Raw genomic sequence first — 7,519 nt, 5'->3', positions numbered from 1 at the left:
TAATTAGAGTCTGAAAAAGCATTTTCAACTCTGAATACAGACGGAAAATTCGTCCGTAAGTCTGTTAGTAAGGTAAAACAACATTTTTTAGATTTTTTCATAAATAAACCTGATTTCATACAAAATAAATATAAATTTAAACAAGTTCATCGTAATATCAAACTAAAAGAAAAGTACTATAAATAAGCAAGTCAATATAATTCAAAACATAAATAAAGTGTATTGATACATTAACAATAATAATAAGTAACAATCATACATCAACAACGTGTATTGATACATCAACTATAATTCAAAACATAAACACAGTGTATTGTTCAACCATACTAAATTTATCAGTTATAGGCATGAAAACAATAGAACAGTAGAGATATGTCTCTCATGTCCCTTCTTTTTCGAAATCCCATCCCTCTATTTTGGAAGTATACAACTTATGTAAGAAGATGCTCATATGCATGAACAAATTTTTTTTAGCATTTGAAATGTCAGGAGTGTTTTTTCATTATTTGATGTGTATATAATTATGCTATGCTTATGCTTCTTTATTTAGATGGTACACAATGCTTATTGCATAGAATATTTCTTTCATTCAAATTCTTAATGATGGGTTAATTTACGAAAATTTCTCTTTACTATAGCGATGAAGCAATAGCTGCCTTCATAGAGATCATTGGAGAGTTCTTGAAAGTACTTTCACTCAATAAAATCAAGAAAGTATGTTGGTTACACTGCCTCACTAAATGTCACTCAATAACAAACTGGAATGGAGGTGTTTGTATGTGAATCCTACACATAAATCCTATTCTAAGCACATGCTCATAAAAAGATGTGTTTTAATGCAAACGTCTAGCTAGAAAATAGGACTAATTTGAAAACCCTTTCATCAACTAGTCAATTTGCTTCCTACACCACATGTTTCAATGCAAAGAAGAAGTAAGCAATGTCCATCAACAAAACCACAATTTGATATTTCTACTAATCAAAAAGTGAGTGACTAGTCACATACTCAATAAATTCATGCAATACACAATTACTTCATACCCAAAAAAATAACAAAGCAGATCTTTTTAACTTATCATTCACATTAGCAGAATAATGCAGTAAACAAGTAACTAACATAGTTTGTTTCCCTTACCCTTCTCAGCACTCAAAGCACTCTTGGTTTGCATGGCTTGCAAAGTTGTAATCATTCAACAGTCAAGAAAACCCTCCAAAGTTCAAAGATTTCAACTTCTTCTCACAATAATCTAATGGAATAAACCCACAAAACAAATTCCCCCCTCTTCACCTGAGAATCTAATAAACCAAAAAATAAAAAGATATAAACCAACACATTCAAAATGAAAAAATCACACATCAGCATTCAGCACCAAATTGATTAATCATCTTTAGCTCAAGAACCTTTTTAGGCTTCTAGCACCATTTTCAGCTCAAGAACAAAAATGAAACTATGAATAAATTATTATTAAAAGGATTCTGTGCATATACATTTGAAGCAACTAAATGATGAATAGAAAAGAAATAAAATCACCCCTCTTAAAACAACACTCTCTCCAAAGACAGAGTTTTAAGTTAGCACAATATAGGTAGTTATAGAGACAACATCTTAGGACAAATGCAAACAACAACAAAGTAGACAAATTTATCCACAAGCCAGAATTCCATCACAATCAATCACATTACAATATTGCATTCAACAAACTCAAATTCATTAACCTTGATTTCAAATCACTACAAGAAAAATACCCATTTAGCCACACTTTTTTAAGCTACATTTGAAAAGCGTAGCCTATTCTATGAATAGGCTACGCTTTTCTCTGTGTTGCCTTTTTATAAGAGAAAAGGATACACAAATGCAGTATCATTTAAAAAGCGTAGCCTTAGGTATTATAGAAATCATTTATAAAGCGTAGCCGTAGGTTGATATCTATAGGTTCAGTTTTCGTATCAAAGAAGACGCTTTTAGAGGGTAGCCTATTTGTTAAATTTTGGGTGCGCTTTTGAAGTGTTTTTTAATATATTCATGTATACTTAATGAATTTTGTTTTTCTTTTCAGAAGCCCTCCTCCTTCAGAAATCTGTGCCTTGCTCCCTCTCTTTCAGAAAGCTTCACGCCACCACCACTCACCTTCGCTAACCACCACTCACCGTCGCCCTTCTCCTTCGTCTTCACCTTTGCTCACCCCACTCACCGTCGCCCTTCTCCTTCGTCTTCTCACCTTCGCTCACCACTCACCGAGACATTGAAGCTCTTCTCTCTCAAAGAAAAACCCTAGCCACTGCTCTCTTCTTCAAGCTATGTCGCTGCCGTCAAATCTGGTCCAACCGCCGTCCCCACTCCCACTGCTCCAACGCCGTCGCAGCTCGTCTTTATCGTCGCATTACGTCGCTTCTGTTCCACAGCCGCTGTCTGTTCCAATTCCATTTCCTGTGCTCCACTGCTCCCTCTCCCTCAACTCGGTTTGAGTTCTGGCCCTCATCTGAGTTTGAATTCTGTCTGTTATTATTTTTTTCTTATTTTTATTGTGTTATTGTGATTTAATTGTTGGTGTTGTTGCTGTGTAACTTATAATTGCTCCTATTGGTGATGTGAATCTGAATAACAGAGAGTGATGACATTTATTCTAAATCTGAATAGTATTGTTTAAGAGAAAAGCAATAATTAGAGGACATGTACTAAAAATTTTATGTTAAATCTAAATAACATTGATTCTTTCTTTCTTTTTAGAGGCTATTTCAATAGTAAATAATGCATGCTGGGCTATTGGAGAACTTGCAGTTAAGGTATGTTAATGTTCTAATCACACTCTTGCAGTTATCTAAACTGACCAAGAGTTGAATGGCACTCTTGTTAGACATTAGGCTTTGGATATCTTTAAAGAAATCATTATTGCTCCAGCTTTTTGTTTTGGAATAGATTTCTATAACTTGGCATTAGAGTCACAGCTCAAATATTCTAGTTTGTTTCAGATTTTGACAATTTGCTGCACTATATCTATTAGACTAGCATATGTTATAACAGTTATTTTAGTTTCAGAAGTTAGTGTCGATTAGTTTCAAATTCTGATCATTGTAGAACTTGATAGGAAGGAATTTGATTCAAGAGCTGTAATCTTGCATGTTTCTAAATTCTAAGTGGTCAGTTCAGTCCCCTATTGCAGCTCTTTTCCATTTCTTGAAGATAAGTATTGTTCATAAGTATATCAATGGTCGTACTAATCATGTGAGTTGCAGAAGGATCTAAATGTGGGTGTAGATGGTGAACTAGTGAACTAGTGAAGTCAAAGTTTATCAAGTGATTGCCCTAATATTGAATATTGAATGGCAGGGTCAACAAGATTTCATGTTCAGAAATCAGAGGAGGAATGGAGGGCCATTCTCTGTCTGTCTCCCTCATGAATTCACAGACAATAGAGAGAGCGCAAGGAACAGAGGAATAGCCAAAGCACAAGGGAGCAAAAACAGGAGCGTTCTTCAAGTTTTTGGCTCTTCATCAACCATAGCACCAAGAGAAAGAGATGATGGCCAAGGAGGGAGCTGACTGAAGCTTAAGAGGGAGCTGCGTTCCACTCACCCAACTGTTCTTCGAGTTTCTTTGCTAGGTGAGGACAGCGACTTCATCTTCTTTCTTTTCTCCTCTAATTCAAAATTCTGATACTTCTCTTGCTCCATTTTTTTCAGTTTATTCAATTTCTGTTAACACAACTACCACCACAAGCAAAGATAGGTGAGTGATGTTCTCTCCTATGTGTTTAATTTGTTCAAATGGCCTTGTGAAATGTAACCAAAATTCTGGTTCTTGGAACGGTTAAGGTTTGGGCTCAAGAGAAAAACAAGGACAAGTCTTGTGTATTTGATCAACAAAGAGGTAAGGGTTAGAATAGTTAGATATTGATTTTAGTTGTATTTGGTGATTAAATGGCAGAAACCTTTCCATTGAGTATGCTTATTGACCAATCAACTGCTTGATTCTTGGATATGTATGTGAATGATTGTTGCGTTCTTAATCAGCACAATTTACTTTGTAGTGGTAAATGGTAATGTTCTAATAAACAAAAATCAAGTACTAATGGGGACTATTATTCATTTGTCTAGAGTAGTTTACTGATTTCATGTTAATTATTTTTGTTGCATGTGGATTATATATGCTGCAGTATTTTCGTGGCTCATTGCAATTTGTCAACTATTGTAATAACCAATTAGATTGGAAGATGGCGCATCATTAGAATTCCTAGGTTTAAATAAAGGAAGGCATTCAGTTACACAATGAGAAATTACATACTAAATGTGGTGTCCCTTGATGATCCGTTTTAGTCGTTTCAGGATACTCTCTTGAGCTAATTCATTCTAAATATGGTGGTTAGAGTAGTCTTTTTAACATGGTAATTTTAAATTCAATATTCTAACTTAAAAAACTACTCTGCTTCATTAGTGCTTCTGATCACTCTTGCTGGTTTCATTAGTGAATTTAGTTTATTATGCATATTATTTTTTATTATAAGGCATATTATTAGTGCTTTTGATTACTCTTGCTTATTTAATTTTTATTAGTGCTTCTGATCACTTTTGATTCCGAAGGATATGTGTGTGTGTGGCTTTTGATTTTAGGCAAGGTTGGAGTTCCCCGGCAATTGTTTGTAACAAAAAATCCATCTACTATCCCTTATGAAATCACTAAGGCTGGGATGAAGTTACCATTAGGTACCTATCTTTATTTTCTCATTGAGGTCTGTACTTTCTTTTGATTAGGGTGATGATTATTTAGAATGTGATATGTTTTATTAACTGAGATATATGTAGCATTTCAGAAACAAGCCAATCAACCAGGGTAAACAGAATCTATATATAGACATTTTTTATTGCTGTTATGCTTCCATATAATTCTCATATAGTTTTTTTTTATTATGGTTATGAAATCTGGATTCTGATTTTCTGGTATTCTGAAGGATATGTGTGTGTGTGTGTGTGTGTGACTTTTTTCTCTTTTTTCTGAATTACTTAAAATGCACAAGTGTTAGCTTGGATCTGTCTTTTGGTTGGTCATCCTAATAAATGGGGTTGCTTGGTGGTTTAGTATTAAGGGTTGTTCTACCTACTCTGTTTAACTGTTTTGAGGGTACGATTTATAATATTAGGAGTATGTACGGTCTATTCCAAAGAAATTTTCTTATTATGATTTTGCCCATGAAATTTTCTAACTCCAGTTTCTTTTCACTGGTTTAGGTGGATACCTTTTTGGATTATGATAATTTATCAAAGGGAATTGTCTTTACTACAGATCGGCCATATCAACCAGGTAAGCAGGTAAACATAGATTGAAAGATTTGAATTTGTTATCTAGGATAAAGTTAGCACAAAGTAAACAAGTTCCAAACAAAATGATAAGCTATTAATTGATTAAAGCTTTATTTGATCATGATATTTTTCACCAGTATGGCATCATCGGAGTAGTTTAAGCGTTAAGTCCAAAGATTAGATTTGACTGCTTGTATCATACTACCTAGGTGTTCCTTTCATATGGAAAAAAATCAAAGGGGGAGCTTCTATTATCGTATGGGTTTGTTCCAAGGGAAGGCGCCAATCCTTGTGATTCAGTTGAGTTGTCAGTGTCACTCAAGAAATTTGATTAATCCTACAAGGAGAAATTAGAACTCTTGAAGAAGTATGGATTATCAGGGTGAGTACCTAGAACTCCAAAATTTTACCACCATTTGTATATGGTTGAAGTTCCTTCATTTTCAATAAGATATTTCCAAAACAATTCTAGTTTGATCCGTAGTTATTTGACATTTTCTAATTTACATAATAGCTTTTCCCATGACAAAGTAACGTCCAAAATATTCATTTTTGAACTGTGGAACACTAATGAAAAATAACTAAATGTACTACCATTTTTTTAAGCAAATTCGTTATTTTTTAGAATTTTATTTATTTACTGATATAACTTCTATTTTCATAATGGCCATAAGCCCATAACCTTTCGTTTCTTACTCTTTCTTGATGACTTTATATTATATGATATGCCTTTAAGATATCATTCCGATGAATACTTTTAATTTTAATTGTTACCAACTTATTTTGTTCTATTTTTGGTCAGATCTCAATGTTTTCCAATACAGATTACTGGTTGGCCATTGGAGTTAATGGCTTATGCTTATTTAGCTGTTAGTCCTCCAAGCATGATAACGCGATCTGAAGAGGTATGAACTAAACTAACTTTTCTGATATTGTTGTTGTAGAACTCAACTAGTGATTCTTTTGATAGATGGCTGCAGTAGCATCAAATAAAAGTACCGCCAAGAAAGATTCGAGATATCCTGAAATAGAGGAGCAAGCATTGTGCGAATCCAGTATATCAAAATACAACAATAATTTGTAATCCTCTTTATATTCATTGATACATAGAAAGTAGTAGTTTAGACATGTTTCATTTTTTTTTACTCTATTGTTGAATGATTGTTCAATTGAATAGTTAGATCTATTGTTTTATGTACTAATATATTGTAACATTACAGTGCTTGTGAATCTTTAGAATGTATTTGCTGTCTTTTGCTAGAATATTTTTTAGTTTAATATAATTGTGTATTTATTTTTATTTTATAATATTTAATTTATTTAATTAAAAATACATAATTATATATATAATCATATTATTAAATATTATGTTGTACAAAAGAAAAGCGTAGCCTTTGGTCTTGGACAGCATCACTTGAAAAGCGTAGCCTATTCTCAAAAGCCAAAAGCGTAGCCCTTGGTGCAGAAAAGCGTAGCCTTTGAGAATAGGCAACGGCCGAATAGGAATCACTCCAAAAAGCGTAGTCGTAGCCTAAGGCATCATTTTTTTTCACTTTTGGCTACACTTTTCAAGTGTACCTGAATGTGTGTTTTTCTTGTAGTGAATTTATACACTCCAAAAAGATAGAGAATGAATTATGAAGTGCTGTTTAGTAGTGTTTACCTCTGGAAGCATTGATGAAAGCGAAGAAGCTCTATTCAAGGCCATGGATGAAAGCACCTTCCTTCTTTGACAAGAAGAGCTTGGTGACGATCTCATCCTGTGATAGAGGCAGAGGAGAAGAAGTAGGCGGACCAACTAGGGTTTGAAGACATTGTGGCGGTGAAGGCAGTGGTGGAACTTCTTCGGATAGTGCCAGCGGCGGTTGGGATTCCGAGAGAGTGTTGTAATGCTTTTTCTTCTTCAGTGGCTGCTCGGCAGACGCCATTGGTGAGTGGTTAATGCCGTTGAATGAGCGATCGGTGCTGTCGTTTTATAAAATCTTGAGGGGCGACGCCGGAAAGGTAGAAAGAGTGAGCGCAGGAGAAGGTGAAGAGGATGAGGACGGAGGCGACGAAGACGGTGGGCCGGTGGCGAGGAAATGCACATTAGGGTTCGAAAGGGAACGACACGAACAACACACAGAGAAGAGCCGGGAAGGGGGTGTGACGGAATTTCGGGGCAATGGAAGTTCAGTGCAATGGAGGTTCGACGTGATGGCAGTGCAAGACTGAGAGGCACCCC

At 34.9% G+C, this 7,519-nt stretch overlaps 1 pseudogene; it reads left to right on the top strand.

Annotated features, from left to right (window-relative positions):
• Positions 1-5,052: 5,052 nt before the first annotated feature.
• LOC107480935 (uncharacterized) lies at positions 5,053-6,402 on the top strand (annotated as a pseudogene).
• Positions 6,403-7,519: the final 1,117 nt, after the last annotated feature.

This window comes from Arachis duranensis, chromosome 3, assembly GCF_000817695.3.
Source record: "Arachis duranensis cultivar V14167 chromosome 3, aradu.V14167.gnm2.J7QH, whole genome shotgun sequence".
Classification (NCBI taxonomy): Eukaryota; Viridiplantae; Streptophyta; class Magnoliopsida; order Fabales; family Fabaceae; genus Arachis; species Arachis duranensis.
Note: the sequence above shows the minus strand (reverse complement) of the source record. Positions and strands in the feature narration are given on the sequence as shown.